Raw genomic sequence first — 20,750 nt, 5'->3', positions numbered from 1 at the left:
TTGTACCAAAGTAAGACCAGTCAGTAGGCTTTTATGGCTGTGACTTGGGCTAGTATGATGAAGTCAAGGCAAAAGATCAGGAATGCCTTCACATTTCTACTGGATTTATTTTCTTCAGAGGATATTTCTAGGACTTGACATGTGTTTTCCGTTTCTTTCTTTCTATATTTCATCAACATATCCTTTTGCTATAGTCTGGTAATTCTCCCTTAGCATTTGAATTGAATCTTGGCTAGCTCCCAGTTGACGGTACTATATAGCATTTTCCAGCTGTTGGCTTATTTTCCCGGAGACATTCTCTGTTCCTACATCCTTTCTTCGAATAATGGCCTGGGAAGGGATCCTAGTAGTCAACTCTGTTAATTTTAAACTCAGTAGCTTTTATAATTGGTAGTTCGCTTTTCTACAGTAAAAATCACACAACTTAGTAGTTCTAAACAAGGGAAATGCCATGCATAGTGTAAGCAATTTTAGAAAAGACAAGATTGATGATATTAAGAAGTAATAGTAATTTTGAAAATAAGTGAGAATATTACACCCTACCCCCACAACTTTACTGTACCATTGAAGTACTCTTTAAGGCAGCAGCACTAATAACTTCAAAATTAGAGGGAAACACTTCTAATCGCTGGTAGGTTTTCCATAAATGAAATACCCATGTGGGCTGAGTGGGTGATAATATCTATTTAATGACAGTACTAATTCATTCAGTAATTTTATTTAATCTGTTTTTTTTTTTAAATCAAAAACTTTTTGCTCGGATAACAGCTCTTTGAAGGAGTGCAACACTTTCTCTGTAATTCATATATTCTTTTGGACAGAGTTGCAAGCAGTATCTTCTGAATGTATTGTTGCAGTAAAATCAGGAAATATGTATTTAATTCTTTTGTAAATATCAGTAATATTTGTAACTAAGTGTAAGTATTCTACAGAGACTTTATTTCTTATGTTTAATTTTCTCTGAATGTTTGGTTTTTTCTTTCCCAAGGGAAGGATGAAGGGAAAATCTAATGAGATGATCACAGTCTGACATCAGAGAGATATTCTCATTTCCAGGCCTTTCTCTGGATTTGGGGAAAATAGCCACAAATTCAAAGCAGAAAGTCTTTAGTAAACAGTCAAGAAGAATTGTGTTTTATTTCTATCTAACATTCTATTTTCTTTCAGAATCAGATACATTTACTCCTTCAATTAAAGAGAAGTAATGTTTAGCTGTTTCTTCATTTTGATTCTAACATACTTGAGATCGCTGGACTATTCTTTATTGGATAAAAATATAATTTTTTTGACTGCTGGAATTAGTTCCTCCTGCACATTCATAAACCACTTTTTTCCCCTTCTACCATTTCATGACCAATCAGGGTATAGTGTCTCTCATCTTTTGTTCCACCCAGCACATAATGATTGGTTGTTGCTTAGTACATTTAAAAAACTTTATCAGTGTGAATATTAATGAATTTTTCTAGACTTGGAAATATAGAGAGAGTACCTAGACATTTGCAGTTTCAATGGTTAGCCCCATGATCTAAATCAAATACGTACTGCGTTGTATTTATCTTTAGGTCTTTACTATCCATCAGTGGGGATTCTAAATCACATACAAGTAGGTACATACTACAAGGAGATAATTTGAAAAAGAATTGGCTTGGGCTCAGTGTAAAGTATTTTTTCCCATTTTAAAGCATCTGATCCATGAAATTATAGGTTTTTAGAACTATAAAGAATGTTGCAGATCAGATGGTTCAAGTGTTTTGTTTTACAGTTGCTAAGTAAATTAAGAAACTCATACACCTGTTGATGGCAGAGATTAAACTCAGAATTAGGTCTTCTATTTCTAATTTTGGTCCTTTATACTATGCTGCTGTTTCGATTGCTTTTTTCTTTGCTGTGTTAAATGTTTGCTCTCTAATATGCATTGTATGCTGCAAGTTTGCAGTTAGCTGGCATGAGCTAACTGTTTCATGCTGTTTCATGCCTCTATATTTGCATGTGCTGTATCTTTTGTCTGGATTACCCTTAACTCTACTCTTCATCTGGTTAAACCCTATTCATTAATTTTTAGATAATTAGAGCATTCATTTATTTATTCATGCATTCACTGATTTAATCTTTCATAAACCATGTGTCATTTTCTATATAGTGACTGGCTATATCATGAATAGGAAGGTGGATGTGGTTCCTTCTCACAAAGCATGTGTATCTTCTTTACAATTCAGCTTAAATGTTACCACATTCAAATAGCTTTCCCTGGTGTGTTAGGGTCCTCTAGAGAAACAGACCAGGAGAATACACAAATACACACGTGTGTGTGTATGTATATAAGTGTATATATACACATATATATTTATATGTAAATATATATAACATTTACATTTATTTACACACATGTATACGTGTGTATAATGTATATATTTTTATACATATGAAATACATATGTAAAATATATATATTCTACCAATCTCTCTCCATATATTTGTATATATTGACCAGTAAATTTACACACATGTATACATATATAGAAGACACCCACATATGTAAATGTGTGTACAACTACATATACACGTTTATGCATATATACATATATATGTATAACTGTATATACATACACACATAAAAATAAATATATATATAATTACATATTTATTTCTTTATTATGGGAATTGGCTTACATGGCTGTGGGAGCTGAGAAGTCCCACAATATGGTAAATGCAAGCTGGAGACCCAGGAGAGCTGGTGGTGTAGTTTAGTGCCAGTCTGAAGGCCTGAGAACAAGAAGAACTGATAGTGTAACTCTCAGTCAGAGTCTGAATGCCTGAGAATCTGCAGGGAGGTGTGTGGAGGGTGGGGACTACTGGTGTAAGTCCCAAATTCTGAAGGCCTGAGACCAGGAGCTTTGATATTCAAGGGTAAGAGAAAATAGAAATGTGTCCCAGCTCAGGAAGAGAGAATCTATCTTATGTTTTCGTTTCATTCTCTCTGGATCTTCAATAGATTGTATGAGGCCTACTCACGTTGGTAAGGCCAGATCTTCTGTACTTTGTCTAATATGTTCAAGTTCTAATCCAAATGTTAATCTCCTCTGGAAATAGGCTCACAAACACACCCAGAAATAATGTCTTACCAGCTACCTGGGCATCTGTTATTCCACTAAAATTGCCATGTACAATTAACGATCAAACCCAGCAAATTCTTTCCCCCTTTATCTGAATTAGAAACCACTCTTCTTTGCCCCACAATGTGCCATTTCTTCAGAGTGTAAACTCCTTGAGGGTAGGAATAGACTTTTTTTTTTTTGTCTATCCCAGGTCCTGGAGTTATGGTGGTGCTTTAGAAATGTTTGTTGAATGAATAAAGAAATAGAGAAATAGCTAAATATATAACTCTCTTCTTGATTATCGTAGGTTATATGTTGAAATTATTTTTTATATTTTCCTATTGGACTCAGTTTTTTCTCCTTTGTTAACAGGGCTCCATAGGGCTCAAATATAAACAACAGCAACTGTGTATATACCACAACAACCAAAGTGACTGCCACCTTCTATACCAAGACATTTTTCTTTATTTATGAGAGGAATTATGCTAATTCTGATCTCAAACTGGGTGAAGATAAATGAATTAATGAACAATCTGGTGTGCCTACTACAGGGAAATATTTCTTTGCTTTGCTCCATTTGTGATATTAATTACATGTGTAAGGGAGCTTGTAATTTGATGTAGACATTTTTAGTGTCTTAGAGTTTCAACTGCATGGGAAGGAGATTGACAAAAAACTTTGATTCTTTATTTATTTTTATTTTTTAGAAAGCATCTCACTCTGTCACACATGCTGGAGTACAGTGGTGTGATTCTGGCTCACTGCAGCCTCGACCTCCATGTGTAAACGATCTTCCCACCTCAGCCTCCTGACTAGCTGGGACTACAGGCATGTGCCACCACACCCGCGTAACTTTTTTTTTTTTTTTTTTTTTTTTTTTTGTAGAGACAGGATTTCACCATGTTGACCAGGTTGGTCTCGAACTCCTGAGCACAAACAATCCACCTGCCTCAGCTTCCTAAAGTGCTGGAATTACAGGTATGAGCCACAGTACCTGGCTGCTTCTTTGTTTTTTTTATTCAGATTTCAAACGCATTTTATTTTTATGGAAAAATAAACGTTATAATTCAGGAATAAGTAATGACGTTCCTTCTTTCTCTATTGTAGCTGGATTTCTTTGCAACACATCACATTTCCTATATATTTTGTGAAGAAAAGGCCAATACATTTAAGTTTTTTTTTTTTAAGAAAAGAAAGGAAGAAAGAAAGAGAGAAAGAAAAAAAAAGAATGAAGAAGAGGAAGAAAAAGGAAGAGAAAGAGGGAGAGAGAACGTGAGTATTGCTTTATTGCCCAGGCTAGAATGCAGTCTAAAAATGGGAATTGAAAACCTCTTTTATGCCAATAATTGTGCTTAACAATGGAGACAGGAAGGAATAAGGGAAGAAAATAACAAACAAGCAGCCAACCAATATTTCATTTAAACCTATGAAATGCTATGCAATTATTGAGCAGTGATTTACTTCCAATTATGTAGTCACTTTTGGAATAAGTGTGATATGGTACTGATAAGAATGTATGTTTTGTGTATTTGAAGTGGAGAGTTCTATAAATGTTTATTAAGTTTACTTGTTCCGGGTCTGAGTTCAAGTCCTGGATATCCTTGTTAATTTTCTATCTCTTCGATCAGTCTAATATTGACAATGTGATATTACAGTCTCCCACTATTATTGTGTGGGAGGCTAAGTCTCTTTATAAGTCATTAAGAACTTGTCTTATGTATCTGGGTGCTCCTGTATTGGGTACATGTATATATAGGATCGTTAGCTCTTCTTGTTGCATTGATCCTTTTACCATTATGTAATGTCCTTCTTTGCCTCTTTTGATCTTTGTTGCTTTAAAGTCTATTTTATCAGAGGTGAGAATTGCAACTCCTGCTTTTTATTTATTTATTTATGTTTGCTCTCCGTTTGGTTGGTAAATCTTCCTCTGTCCCTTTGTTTTGAGTCTTTGTGTATCGTTGCATGTGAGATGGGTCTGGATACAGCGTACCGATGGGTTTTGGCTTTTTATCCAGTTAATAATATATATGAGTTTAATACTGCCATTTGATGCTAGCTGGATATATTTTTGGAAAGGCTGATACTGGTTGCTCCTTTATATGTCTAGTGCTTCTTTCAGAAGCTTCTGCAAAGCAGGCCTGGTGATGGTGAAATCTCTAAGTACTTGCTTGTTTGCAAAAGATTTTATTTTTCCTTCGCTTTTGAAGCTCAGTTTGGATATGAAATTCTGGGTTGAAAGTTCTTTTCTTTAAGGATGTTGAATATTGGCCCCCACTCTTTTCTGGCTTGTAGGCTTTCTGCTGAGCATTTAAGTTTTTAAAAGTGATATTCAGGTGATGTGCATTATAAACCAAGATGGCCCATGACATGACTCCTTCCACATGCTTTTCTTTGAGAAGTATATTAAGTACCTGCAGATGGAATGAGCCTAATTTCTGTTATTCCCATTTGATCACTTGCAGAGTTTAAACATTTTCACAAATAATACAAAAATAAATTGTTTAAAAATAAAACCAATATAGATGCATATTGAATAAAACGTGACTCCACAACCCCATCTAATTTCCCTCCTCTCTCCAGTATAAACTGTTGATAATTTCATTTCTATCTTTCCATATTATTTTCCCCAACATTTGCTACAAATAATACTACAGTAACCTTTTTTATGCTTATATCTTGGTGAATGTGTTTGAATATTTCTTTAAGAGAGAAATCTCAAAGAGAAATTTCTGTGCCAAAAAAATGCACTTCTAAAATCTTGAATAATATAAATAAATATTTACCATCTATAAATGCTGCCAATTATTAGTCACACCTATTTCTTCAAACCCTACCTAATATTAGATATTGATTTCTAATAGGCACTGATGTCTTTTTATTATTGTTTTAATTAATACTTTCAGTATTACCTGGTAGACAGACTATCTGTTCTGTTATTTATTGGTTATACACTCTTCTGTGATTGGCTGTTTTCTATATTCATGATTTTTCTACTTGCTTGCTTTCCTCCTTTATGTGATTATAAAAAATAATTTGTCTTTCACTACTATTACTTTAAATTTTTGCTTTTTTAAAAATACAGATGGTACATATGTAGGATTGTTACATGAGTATATTGGACCCAGGTAGACAGCATAATAGCTAATAGGTTGTGTTTCAACCCACACCCACCTTCTTTACTCCCCGTCTAGTAGTCCATAGTGTTTATTATTTTTATGTTTATGACTATGTTTGCTCAGTATTTAGTTTCTGCTTATAAGTGAGAACATGCGGTATTTGATTTTCTCTTTCTGTGTTAATTTGCTTAGAATTATGGCCTCCAGCTCCATCCATATTACTGCAAAGGACATGATTTCATTCTTTTTTATGGCTGCATAGTATTACATGGTGTATATGTACCCAATTTTTTTTTTCCATTTCACCGTTGATGGGCACCTAGGTTCATTTCATGTGTTTGCTATTGTGAATAATATGGCAACGAATGTATGAGTGTGTGTCTTTTTGGTACAAGGATTCATATTCCTTTGGGTGTATACCCAGTAATAGGATTGATGGTCAAATGGTAGCTCTGTTTTAAGTTCTTTGAGAAATCTCCAAACTGCTTCCCACAGAGGCTGAACTAATTTACATTCCCACCAACAATGTGTAAGCACTTCCTTTTCTTCATAGCCTAGCCAGCATCTGTTGTTTTTTGACTTTTTAATAATAGCCTTTCTGAATTATGTGACATGGTATCTGTGGTTTTGATTTGCATCTCTCTGATGATTAGTGATGTTAAACATGTTTTCATATGTTCATTGGTTACGCATATGTCTTCTTTGGAGAAGTGTTCATGTCTTTGACCCATTCTTGATTTGACTCTTAGCCTAGATGTTACTGGTGTATAGAAGTCTACTGATTTTTGTACATTAATTTTGGGTCCTGAAGTCCTGTTATCAGTTATAGTAGCTTTTGTCAGAGTCTTTAGGGTTTTCAAAATTTAGAATCATATTATCAACTAAGGGAGATAGTTTGACTTCTTTTCCTATTTGGATGCCTTTTATTTTTTTCTCTTTTCTGATTGCTGGGCTAGTACTTTCAGTACTGTGTTTAATAAGAGTGGTAAGAGTGGGCATCCTTGTACCAATTCTTAAAGGAAATGCTTCCAGGTTTTATCCATTCAGTAATAAGTTGGCTATGGGTTTGTCATAGATGGCTCGTATTATTTTGAGGTATATTCCTGTGTGCCTAGTCTGCTGAAAGTTTTTATCATGAAGGGATGCTGGATTTTGTTGAAAAATTTTCTGTCTATTAAGGTGATTATATGGTTTTTGCTTTTAATTCTTTTTATGTGGTAAATCACATTTATTGATTTGCCTATGGTGAGCCAACTTTGCTTCCCAGGAATGAAGCCCACTTGATTGTGATGAATTAACTTTTTGATTGTGCTGCTGGATTTAGTTTGCTAGTATTTTGTTGAGGATTTTTGCATCTATGTTCTTCAGGGATATTGGCCTGAAGCTTTCTTTTTTCATTTTGTCTCTACCAGATCTGGGTATTAGGGTGATTCTGGCTTTATGAAATGAGTTAGGGAGAAGTCCCTTGATATGGTTTGCCTGTGTCCCCACCCAAATCTCATCTTGAATTGTAGCTCCCACAATTCCCACGTGTCATTGGAAGGACCTGGTGGGAGGTAATTAAATAATAGAGGTGAATCTTTCCTGTGCTATTCTTGTGATAGTAAGTCTCATGAGATCTATGGTTTTATAAGGAGGAGTTTCCCTGCACAAATTCTCTCTTTTCTGCCACCGTGTAAGACATGTCTTTTGCTTTTCACCATGATTTTGAGGCCTCCCCAGCCACATGGAACTGTGAGTCCATTAAACCTCTTTTTCTTCATAAATTATCCAATCTCAGGTATGTCTTTATCAGCAGCCTGAAAACGGACTAATACAGTAAATTGGTACCAGGAGAGTGAGGTGCTGCTGTAAAGATACCCAAAAATGTGGAAGCAACATTGGATCTGTGTAACAGGCAGAAGTTTTAACAGTTTGGAGGGCTCGGAAGAAAGCAGGAAAATGCAGGAAAGCTTAGAACTTCCTAGAGACTTCTTAAATGGCTTTGACCGAAATACTGATAATGATATGAACAATGAACAGTGAAATCCAGGCTTATGTAGTCTCAGATGGAGATGAGGAACTTGTTGGGAACTACAGTAAAGGTGACTCTTGCTATGTTTTAGCAAAGAGGCTGGTGTCATTTTGTCCCTGCCCTAGAGATTTGTGGAACTTAAAACTCGAGGGAGATGATTTACGGTATCTGCAGAAGAAATTTCTCAGCAGCAAAGCATTCAAGAGGTGACTTGGATGCTGTTAAAAACATTCAGTTTTAACAGGGATACAGAGCATAAAAGTTCAGAGTATTTGCAACCTGACAGTATAATAGAAAAGGAAAACCTATTTTTTGAAAATAAATTTAAGCCTGCTGCAGAAATTTGCACAAGTAACGAGAAGCCAAATGTTGATCACCAAGGTAATGGGAAAAATGTCTCCAGGGCATGTCAGAGACCTTTGCAGCAACCCATCACAGGCCCAGAGGCCCAAGAGGAAAATGTAGTTTTATGGGCTGGGTCCAGAGTCCCCCTGCTGTGTGCAACCTAGAGACTTGGTGCCTTGTGTCCCACCTGCTCTAGCCATGGCTGAAAGAGTCCAGGTTACAGCTCAGGCCATGGCTTTAGATGGTGGAAACCCCAAGCCTTGGCAACTTTCCACATGGTGTTGAGCCTGTGGGTATACAGAAGTCAAGATTTAAGGTTTGGGAGCCTCCACCTAGATTTCAGAAGATGTATGGAGACATCTGGAGGTCCAAGCAGAAGTTTGCTGCAGAGGAGGGACCCTCATGGAGAACCTCTGCTAGGGCAGTATAGAAGGAAAATGTGTTGAAGCCTCCACACAGAGACTCTACTGGGCATTGCCTAGTGGAGCTGTGAGAAGAGGGCCACCATCCTCCGGACCCCAGAATGGTAGATCCACCAATGGCTTACATCATTTGCCTGGAAAACCCACAAACACTCAACGCCAGCCTGTTAAAGCAGAAGGGAGGCTGTACCCTGCAAAGCCACAGGGTCGGAGATGCCCAAGACCATGGAAACCTACCTCTTGCATCATTGTGACCTGGATATGAGACATGGAGTCAAGGGAGATCATTTTGGAGCTTTAAGATTTGACTACCTCATTGGATTTCAGACTTACATGGGGACTTTAACCCCTTTCTTTTGACCAATTTTCCCCATTTGAGACAGCTGTACTTACACAAAGCCTGTATCCCTATTGTATATAGGAAGTAACTAACTTGCTTTCGATTTTACAGGCTGATAAGTGGAAGGGACTTGCCTTGTCTCTGATGAGATTTTGGACTATGGACTTTTGAGTTAATGGTGAAATCAGTTAAGACTTTGGCGGACTGTTGGGAAGGCATGACTGGTTTTGAAATGTGAGTACATGAGATTTGGGAGGGGCCAGTAGTGGAATATGATTTGGCTTGATCACCACCCAAATTTCATCTTGAATATAGCTCCCACAATTCCCATGAGCCATGGAAGGGACCTGGTAGGAAGTATTTGAATAATGGGGGTGGGTCTTTCCTGTGCTGTTCTCGTGATAGTGAATGAGTCTCACAAGATCTGATGGTTTTATAAAGGGGGAGTTTCCCTGCATAAATTCTCTCTTTTATGCCATCATGTCAGATGTGCCTTTCGCCTTTTAGCATGATTGTGAGGCCTCCACAACCACGTGCAACTGAGTCCATTAAACCTCCTTTTCTTTGTAAATTACCCTGTCTCCGGTATGTCTTTATCAGCAATGTGAAAATGGACTAATACACCCCTCCTCCTTGATTTTTTGTAATAGTTTCAGGAGGATTGGTACCAGTTGTTCTTTTTGCATCTGGTAGAAGTTGACTCTGAATCCATCTAGTCCAGGGCTTTTATTGGTTGGTATTTTTAAAATTATGGACTCAATTTCAGAGCTCAATGCTAGTCTATTTAGGTTTTCCAGTCTCTTTCTGATTCAATCTTGGGAGATTGTATGTTCCAGGAATTTATGCATTTCCTCTAGATTTTCAATTTATGTGCATCCCATGTTGTTTATAGTATTCTTTGAGGATCTTTTGTATTTCTGTGGAACCAGTTGTAATGTCATCTTTGTGATTTCTGATTGTACTTATTTGGATTTTCCCCTTTTTTTTCTTTGTTAAGTTAGCTAGCAATATATCAATCTTGTTTATTTTTTCAAAAAAAAAAAACCCAACTTGGTTGCATTGATCCTTTGTGTGTATTTTTGCATCTCAGTTTCATAAAGCACTTCACTAATTTAGGTTATCTGTTTTCTTTTGCTTGCTTTGGGATTGGTTCTCTCTTTTTTTTTCTAGTTCCTTAGGTCAAAAGTTAGACTGTTAATTTCAGATCTTTCTTTTTGTTGTTTTGGTTGTTAATTATAGATAGTTTGCAAATATTTTCTCCTATTCTGTGGGTTGCCTTTTCACTTTGGTGATTGTTTCCTCTGCTGTACAGAAGATTTTTAACTTGATGTGATCCTATTATTCCATTTTTGTTTTGTTTTCCTGTGCTTTTGGAGTGTTACTCAATAAATCTTTTCCCAATGTAATGTCATGGAGTGTTCCCCAATCTTTTTGTAGCAGTTTCATAGTTTGAGGTCTTAGATTTAAAATAGCATTTAATCCATTTTGATTTTATTTTTATATATGGCAAGAGATACGGTCCTAACTTCATTCTTCTGCCTATGGATATCCAGTTTTCCCAACACCATTTATTAAAGAGACTGTCTTTTCCCCAGTGTATGTTCTTGACTCCTTTGTCGAAAATGAGTTCACTGTGTGGATTTATGTCTGGGTTCTCTATTCTGTTCCATTACCCTATGTGTCTTTTTGTTTTTAAATGCCAGTACTATGTCATTTTGGTTACTCTGTAGTATAATGTGAAATCAGGTAATGTGATTCTTCCAGTTTTGTTCTTTTTTGCTTACAACAGTTTTGGCTGTTCTGGGTCTTTTGTAGCTCCCGGTACATTTTAGAAGTTTTTTTCTATTTCTGTGAGGAATGCCATTGATATTTTAATTGAGATTGCATTGAATCTGTAGATTGTTTGGGGAGTATAGACATTTTAACAATGTTGAATCTTTCAATCTATGTGTATGAAATACCTTTCCATTTTTTGGTGTCCTCTACAATTTTTTGCATCAGTTTTTTTTTTTTTTTTTTTTTTTTTTTTTGAGACGGAGTTTCGCTCTTGATACCCAGGCTGGAGCGCAATGGCGCGATCTCGGCTCACCGCAATCTCCGCCTCCTGGGTTCAGGCAATTCTCCTGCCTCAGCCTCCTGAGTAGCTGGGATTACAGGCACGCGCCACCGTGCCCAGCTAATTTTTTGTATTAGTAGAGACGGGGTTTCACCATGTTGACCAGGATGGTCTCGATCTCTTGACCTCGTGATCCACCCGCCTCGGCCTCCCAAAGTGCTGTGCATCAGTGTTTTATAGTTTTAATAGCTTTTCTTGTAGAGATCTATTACTTCTTTAATTCCTAGGTACTTTTTTTATTTGTAGCTTTTGTAAATGGGATTATTTTCTTGATTTCCATTTCAAATTGTTCACTGTTGGCATATAGAAATGCTACTGATTTTTGTATGTTTATTTTGTATCCTGTACAAAGTAGCCACACAAAAGAGTATATAGGCTGTGGTTACACAAAAATTTCACTGATATATACCACACTGTACTTATCAGTTAAATTTTAAAAGTAAATTTTAAAAATAATTTATTGTAATAAATTTTTAAAATGTTAGTATATATGAACTAACACCTATTTTGCATATATATATACTAACACTTTATACTAAAAATAAGCTATTCTCTCTCTATATATATGTATACTAGTATAAGTTAGTATATATATGTATACACACACACATAGTGTACACATATATGCACACATATATATACATGTAGTATACTAGTATACATTAATATGTGTGTGTGTATATATATAATATATATGTAAAAATAACACTAACATTTTTTGGATAAAATGGGGTTTGCATATGACCAGTGAATTGGAAGAATCTTTACTTGATTATTACATTTTTTATCTTACTGAAATACTGCTTAAATCACAAAGAGAATAAATTTGATGTCCTTTCTATAAAAATAAAATGTTACTAGAGTTATAGAGTGAAGAACATGAATAAAGGATAAATTTAGGTATTATAATTGCAAACAGTTCCTCAGTAATAAACTGAAATATATTAGTTTTGATATATGTCAAATCAGTTTTTACAAAATTGTACTCTATACTTTCTTTCAATATCTTTATTCTGATTATTATTAATTATTTGTTTTATTCATTCAACAAACAACTTTGGGTATTTTCTATAGGTCAGGAACTATGTATGGCATCAAAGATACAGAAATGTTTTTAAAGTATCAGCGTTCAACGAACTCAGTTGAAGGGAAGATTTTTTAAGTGAAGCAGATTGAAATATGAAATATTACTAGTGCTGTAATTGTGTCATGAAAGGATCAGATGAGTGGCATATAACATCTTGAGGTCATAAAAGCTTCCCTGTAGGAGGTAATAATTGACGTGAAGTAGAGGACAAGCAGGAATTACGGGGGCTGAAAGTAGGTAAGACTCACGTAGATGGAGTGAAGAACATGAATAAAGGACAGATTTAGGTATTATAATTGCAAATAGTTCTTGGATAATAAAAGAATGTGACTAGAAATGGATTTGGACAGGCATGAAGCTTCATGAGGGTCTTTTGCACTATGTTAAAAATGTTTAGATTTCCCCGAAAGGCAAAGAAAATGATTAGATTATTTTGAATGAGGGACCAATATGACTCATGTTATATGAGCAGATATGGATTTTAGAGAGGTCAATCTGAGTAACCCAGAAAGTGCATGGGGGAATGTAAAGGAAATTGTTTTAGGAGTCAAGGTTAGTGACAATGACTGTGCAAACTAGCATCATGGAAAAAAGCAACAATGGGTAGGAAACCTATGTGAGAAATAGTTATGGTGTCGAATTGCTGGAATCTGCATTTGATTGAGTGGTTGAGGGAGAGGAGAAAATCTGTAATTTCATATCATATCAGGCTTCACACCTTGATGAATATAATTCTGTTAAATATTATAGAAAACACAAGAAGAACACTAAACTATGCCTTGCTTGTTTTGATAATGGTAGTGATTCAGATGCTTTGTGTTATGTCACTGGAGACGACTAGATAGAACTCAATTGGTCTGTGTCTCCAGAGTGAGCTTTTAGTAATAGACATAGACCATGTATATGGAAAAATGACATGTCTGAGATCAAGAGAGCTACCTAGGCTGGATATATGAATTATGGCTTTGCCAATTAATATAACAAGTATTTGAAAACATGGTAAGGAAAGAAGAGCCAGATGATGGAAAAGCTTTGTAAAATCAGGCAGTAGTATATTATGTTAGAAGAGAAGGGGTCAGAATAATGATCTTTAGGATGTCAACATTTAGAAATAAAATATGAGTAAATAGCAAAAAAAAAAAAAAAGATATTTTGATGAAACAAGTAGGAGGGAATCCAATATAGTAGAGCATCTTGGAGAGTAAGCTAAATATAGTTTAGTGAGCTAAATGGTGAAAGTAGATTGCAATAACTAAAACCTATTGGCCAATTAGGAAACAGAGACAGTGAGTATAAAAAATTATTTTTTAAATTATGGCTAAGAAAAAAATTAACCAATAATTGAAAGTGTGTAGAGATACATGATTCTTATATGTTACTAAAGAAAGTATAAATTGGTACAACCACTTTGTGAAACAGTTTGATTTTATCTTCTAAAGCTGAACCTGGCTCAGGAATTCTAACTCCACATATCCAAGAGAAATATTTGCATAAGTACAACCATGCAAATGTTTACAGCAGTGCTGTTAACAATTTGAAACATCTCAAAACTATCCAAATAACCATTAATGGGGTAATGATTGCAAATCCTCCAACAAATACACAGATACCCATCTATCTCAGAAAAAAAATTTCTCTTCCCACTGAATAAGTCTGAAACTCTCACCCCTAGTGTTGATTTCAGCCCTACTATGAACAAGCCAGAAGGTGAGGGGATTTATGCCTGATGGTCACTATTTCTATGTGAAGTAGCAAAGGAGGGGTAGGATAATATTAATCTAAGTTATCTACTGCTCCTCCTTGATTCTCCCAGAGGAACATGACAATATGAGGTAAAAATAAATACCAATTTTTCTGTACAACATTATACAATTTTATAAAGTTAAAACATTAAAAACAAAAAATAATGTTAAGGAATAACAAAGCAATAAAGTATGTATAAAATAAATCAAGGGAATTGATCACATAAATTCGGTATGATAGTTACGTTTTTGAATAAGGTAGAAGGATGGGAAGGAGTGAAATAGACAAATAGATAAATACAATGATTATGGTTCTAGCTACAGTTTTGGGTAACAACTAACAAAGTAAGTAACCAAATAAACAAAAGTTCTTGGAGCAATGATGAAAGTGTCTTATGAATGAACTATTGTTAATAATCCATCTGGGGCACCTCAGGGTCTAAAAGCTAAAAAGAGACAACTCTGTTATAAAGGGCAGGAAAAAGAAATAATAGAAATCTGGGAAGCAGGAGTGGCTTGAGATTACTATACACAAGAGAAGAGAAACATTGGAGGGAAAATGTTGGAGGAACATGATATAGAAGAGAAGTGGAATAGCTAGAGATGATGATTCTTTAGGATACAACAGAGGGGGAATCCGCACTAGGGATGGAATTTTCAGAGTTGTTCAGTGGGAAGAATTTTTTTTTTTTCTGAGATAGATGAATGGGTACCTGTGTGTTTGTTGGAGGACAAGCAAGAAATTTGTGCCTGATGGTGACAATTTCTATCTAAAGTAGCAGATGAGGGCATTTTCTGAAAGGGAGCATCAAGGAGGTACAGTAGATAATTTAGAAAAATGTTACATAATTGAAATAGCTGTTGAATTGAGAAAAAAACGATACGATAAGTAGGTTGTATACTGTTGAAGGGCTAAATGATCATACAAACCACAATTTGGAGGTGAATTAATCTGCATCTGTACAGTTTTGTGATTTTGTTTTGTTTTGTTTTGTTTTGCCAGCAGGCTTTCAGACGCTTTTGTGAAGATGAGATGGTGAGTGACAGAATGTTTCAGAACTGGCTGTTTTTAGATGAATAATATGCATTACATAAAGACTATGGTACAAGATTGTTAGATGTCCTGCCAAAATTATAAAGTGCTACATTATGTGGACTGGGGTAGGCAATAAGAAAAGGAGAAGAGAATTGACTAATTACAAGGAAATAGTAGTAGTTAGAAACCAGATGTCTTTCATGTGTCTTTTAATTTCGGGTCTAGAATATAGGTATTGGAGTGGATTGCTGCATGGAGCAATAACTGCATTTGTTATAATTGGGAATGTTAAGAGATTATGCAATTGATGTTGGTAGATTTTTACGAGTAGAATCAAATTTGAATGAACAATGGTGAATAGAAGCAGAATTGTTTTTGTGTGTGTGTGTGTGTACTGGGATTATAGGTGTGAGCCACTATGCTCGGCTGCATTAATTATATTTTTTAATCCTTCTAAGTTTTAAAGGTAGTATTAACACTATTTCACAATTGAGGCTATACAAGTTTAATAACTTGCCTAGAATCCAGGTTACCATGACTATGTTCATTCTACCTATCCCTCAGGTCAGTTTTAGTTTAGTAAACTTAGGTCATTTTTAAAAAGGCAAAATTAAAGCTCCAATTTTCTCATAAAGTACAAAGAAAGTAAAGATAACTAGACTTACACATAATTCTGTCCTTTAATTTTTTTCTATACTTTAAATTAATTTTTATATCTACAAATAAAAATACTTAATAACAATTGATCATATTGCACATGTGGTTTTGCATTCTGCCATTTTCATTTAATCATGATGTGAATGCTTCTCTGTGTTGTAAATTTTTTTTGAGACAGAGTTTCACTCTTGTTGCCCAGACTGGAGTGCAATGGCACGATCTCGGCTCATCGCAGCCTCCCTCTCCTGGGTTCAAGAATTTCTCTTGCCTCTGTCTCCCAAGTAGCTGGGATTACAAGCATAAGCCACTGCACCTGGTGTTTGTTTGTTTGTTTGTTTTTTTTTTTTTGGAAGAAAGAAAGAAAGAAAAAAAGAGTGAAGAAGAGGAAGAAAAAGGAAGAGAAAGAGAGAGAGAGAAATGGGAGTATTGCTTTCTTGCCCAGGCTAGAATGTAGTTTAGTAATGGGTATTGAAAACCTCTTTTATACCAATAATTATACTTAATGATGTAGACAGGGAAGGAATAAGGGAAGAAAATAACAAACAAGCAGCCAACCAATATTTCATTTAAACCTATGAAATGCTATGCGATTACTGAGGAGTGATTTACTTCCATTTATGTAGTCACTTTTGGAATAGGTGTGAGGTGGTAATGTATGTTTTGTGTATTTGAAGTGGAGAGTTCTATAAATGTTTATTAAGTTTACTTGTTCTGGGTCTGAGTTCAAGTCCTGGATGTCCTTGTTAATTTTCTGTCTCGTTGATCTATAGAATCATTAGCTCTTCTTGTTACATTGATCCTTTTGCCATTATGTAATGTCCTTCTTTGTCTCTTTTGCTCTTTGTTGCTTTAAAGTCTACTTTATCAGAGGCGAGAATTGCATCTCCTGCTTTTTATTTATTTGTTTATTTTTACTCTCATGTTTGATTGGTAAATCTTCCTCCTTCTCTTTATTTTGAGTCTTTGTATATCGTTGCATGTGAGATGGGTCTGGATGCAGCATACCGATGGGTTTTGGCTTTTTATCCAATTAGAATATATATAAGTTTAATACTGCCATTTGATGCTAGCTGGCTGTTTTGCCCATTAGTTGGTGTAAATTTTTCATTGTGTTAATGCTCTTTGCTTTTTGATATATTTTTGGAAAAGCTGATATTGGTTGTTCCTTTATATGTATAGTGCTTCTTTCAGAAGCTCTTGTAAAGCAGGCCTGGTGGTGGTGAACTCTCTAAGTACTTGTTTGTTCGCAAAAGGTTTAATTTTTCCTTCTCTTGTAAAGCTTAGTTTGGCTGGATGTGAAATTCTGGGTTGAAAGTTCTTTTCTTTAAGGATGTTAAATATTGGTCCCCACTCTTTTCTGGCTTGTAGGGTTTCTGCTGAGAGATCTGCTGTAAGTCTGATAGGTTTCCCTTTATGGGTAACCTGACCTTTCTCTCTGGCTGTCCTTAGTATTTTCTCCTTCATTTCAACCTGAATAAATCTGGCAATTATGTGCCTTGGGGTCGGTCTTCTTGAAGAATATCTTTGTGGTGTTCTCTGTATTACCTGGAGTTGAATATTACCCTGCCTTGCTAGGTTGGGAAAGTTTTCCTGAATGATATCCTGAAGAGTATTTTCCAACTTGGATTCATTCTCTTCGTCACATTCAGGTACACCTATCAAATGTAAGTTAGGTCTTTTCATATAGTCCCATATTTCCTGGAGACTTTGCTCATTCCTTTTTATCCTTTTTTCTCCAGTCTTGTCTTCTCATTTCATTTCACTAAGCTGGTCCTCGACAGCTGATATCCTTTCTTCTGCTTGATCAATTCGACTGTTTAAACTTGTGCATACTTTGCGAAGTTCTTGTGTTGTGTTTTTCAGCTCCATCAATTCACTTATATTCCTCTCTAAATTGTGCATTCTCGTTAACATTTCGTCAAACCTTTTTTCAAGGTTCTTAGTTTCTTTGCATTGGGTTAGAACAAGTTCTTTTAATTCACAGAAGTTTCTTATCACCCACCTTTTGAAACCTGCTTCTGTTATTGGAACACACTTGTTCTCCATTAAGCCTTGTTCCGTTACTGATGAGGAATTGTGATCCCCTGTAGAGGGAGAGGCATTCTGATTTTGAGTATTCTCTGCCTTTTTAGGCTGGTTTCTTCCCTTCATTATATATTTATCCCTCTGTCGTCTTTGTAATTGCCAACTTTCTAACTAGGTCTCTGAGAGGACGTCCAACTTGTTGATTCCCAGAGCCGAAATCTGTGCAATCCATTGTGCCGGCCAAAACAGCGGTGTTAAGATTGATGGTGCTTTTCTGCCCGGGAATCTCCGGACTCTGCACCAAGAACTGCCGCGCTGAGGCACCAGCAAAACCGCCACGCCAGCCACAAGAGTCACCCTGGCAACCCGTGGGGCTCCTCCGCTGGGAATCTCTTGGTTCGTGAGCAACAAATATTTGTCTGAAAGTGTGGCGTCCTCTCGTTCTCTGTGCCTTCACTGGGAGCTACGAGCCCGAGCTGCTAGTGATCAGCCATCTTGGATCTCTCTCCCAGAATTGTTAATAGAGACTCAATTGTGTAAGAAATCGCTGATGAATTCTTTTTAACAGAGCCATACACTTTGTGCTTTTACATTTTTTATTCTTGACTTTTTGGAAGAAATTGCTATTTCTTTCAAGGAATCTTAACTTTCCTTCTGCACGTTAGAAATAGCTGCATAAGCTCTTTCCTTGTGTGTTTTCAATGAATTCATTATAGACTTATATGTAGAGATAAATCCCTTTAACTCTAAATGCAAATATCAATCACAACCTTGAAATAATTGTTTGAAGATAGAGTAAAAGCCAGCTAAATTCTTCAAATTTCCAGTTTATATATTGTTTTATAAATAATTACTGTTTTATATACTGAAAAAATATAATTTATAAGTAATTTTATTTAAAATTTCATTTTATGTTCTGACATTTCAAAATATTTTGTTTTTCCCAGATTGTACTTTCACTTCATTGACATCATTCACTTTGTTCTTTAGAATTTCAGTAAATACCAGGTGCGGTAGCTCACGCTTCTAATCCCAGCAGTTTAGGAGGTTGATACCAGCAGATCACTAGAGCCCAGGAGTTTGAGACCAGCCTGGGCAACATGATGAAACCACATCTATTAAATTTAAAAATTCAGTAAATAATGATAATGAAATGATCTTTCATTAAAGCCATTCATAATATTAACTTTATAATATAAAGTTCTGCAGAGTTCCTCTAAATCTAAAAGCATAAGATATAGAAGAGAGAAAAGAAAAAACAAATCTTCTTTCTAGAAGTTAAAGATCACTCAGTTTTATCATCTAGTACAAGTATGTACTAAGCACTTAAGCTGACAGCAAACAGATTTTTTTCCCCATAGAATTAACCCCTTCTGCACTATTTTAGTAAAACTTTACATTGTTCTTTGTCAGGACTTTTAATTTTGTTTTTTCTCATCAAATCTGTTTTCTATATTATATGTAATTCAACACTTGATTTCACTAAAGAAGACCTTATTGTCATATTGATTTGAATAATTTATGCTTGTGAATAAATTTACCCAATATAGAACTCTTAGGATTAACATTCCTATATATTCACTTTGGTAGATTTCTTCCTGCAGGAGGAACTTCATATTGGTGCAGTTTGTTTATACTTAAGAAGTCAAGATTTCCCAATGTAATCCTAATAGTGGCCTTGGGTCTGTCAGAGACAGTCTGGCTCAACAGTATTTTTCCCTGAAGAATTTGGTAGAAGAGCTATGTTCAATATACAGACTTTTGGCACACAAGGGAATGCTATTTTCTGGTAATTCATTCTGAAGTAAGCAATGAAAAATAAAGCATACATGTCTCTAAATGGTCTTGGGGATGGGGTGCAGGTGATTGTTTTTGTTTTCCAGTAAAAGGCTGTGCCTCTTGTCAAGGAAAATTGTTCTGCTATGGAGAAAAATGTTACTATTTTTCAAAAGAAGAGAAAACTTGGAATTAGAGTAAGAAGTCATGCCAAGATCGGGGTTCTAGTCTCATTAAGTTTGATGCCAAAGAGTAGTAGGTATGTTCCTCTTTTTTATTAACCCCGAGTAAGTGCTTTATGAGAAATATGTGTGTCCCGAGTTAGGATAATGGGCTTTCCTCCTTTCTTATTTGGCCCATTTGGTGGAGGTACCTTTAGTACTGGTGCACATTTTACCTGCAGAGGAAAGGGAGTAGGTATTAAAGAGACCTAGAAGAACTATTACTTTTAAACAAGAATAATAGCCCTGATGTGGGTGCCATGGAATGATTTTGTCTTTTTATTGTGTGTTTCATGTTCATGTTTTAGTATATATCAGACTATTCAATATTTAGCCTCTCAGTGCTAATGTGGGACAAAATATAAACTGCTTTGGATGATATGAATAGTCTAAAAGAGATGACTTACTGTGTTGAGCTCTCTTCTTTCACCATCAATACTTGGGAAAGATCAAATTTCTAAGGGAAGATGATCTCTTACTGTCGTGTCTATGAAAACAATAGGATAAAAAATTGAAGAACGTAAATAACAATGAAAAATACACATTGTTTTAAATATACATATATATATATATATATATATTTTTTTTTTTTTTTTTTTTTTTTTTTTTAGACGGAGTTACGCTCTTTTTACCCAGGCTGGAATGCAATGGCGTGATCTCGGCTCACCGCAACCTCCGCCTCCTGGGTTCAGGTAATTCTCCTGCCTCAGCCTCCTGAGTAGCTGGGATTACAGGCACGCGCCACCATGCCCAGCTAAT

At 35.5% G+C, this 20,750-nt stretch overlaps 1 long non-coding RNA gene across 2 annotated transcripts in view; it reads right to left on the bottom strand.

Moving 5' to 3' along the window:
• The window catches only part of LOC110567689 (uncharacterized), a 162,432-nt gene that overhangs the window by 27,840 nt on the left and 113,842 nt on the right, over nt 1-20,750 (bottom strand). For both annotated transcript variants that reach the window (XR_010343066.1, XR_010343065.1), the window contains exon 2: nt 20,399-20,478. This is a non-coding gene — a long non-coding RNA (uncharacterized LOC110567689). The remainder of the gene's footprint in view (nt 1-20,398; nt 20,479-20,750) is intronic.

This window comes from Aotus nancymaae, unplaced genomic scaffold (assembly GCF_030222135.1).
Source record: "Aotus nancymaae isolate 86718 unplaced genomic scaffold, 86718_ANA_hifiasm-v0.15.2.pri h1tg000016l, whole genome shotgun sequence".
Lineage (NCBI taxonomy): Eukaryota > Metazoa > Chordata > Mammalia > Primates > Aotidae > Aotus > Aotus nancymaae.
Note: the sequence above shows the minus strand (reverse complement) of the source record. Positions and strands in the feature narration are given on the sequence as shown.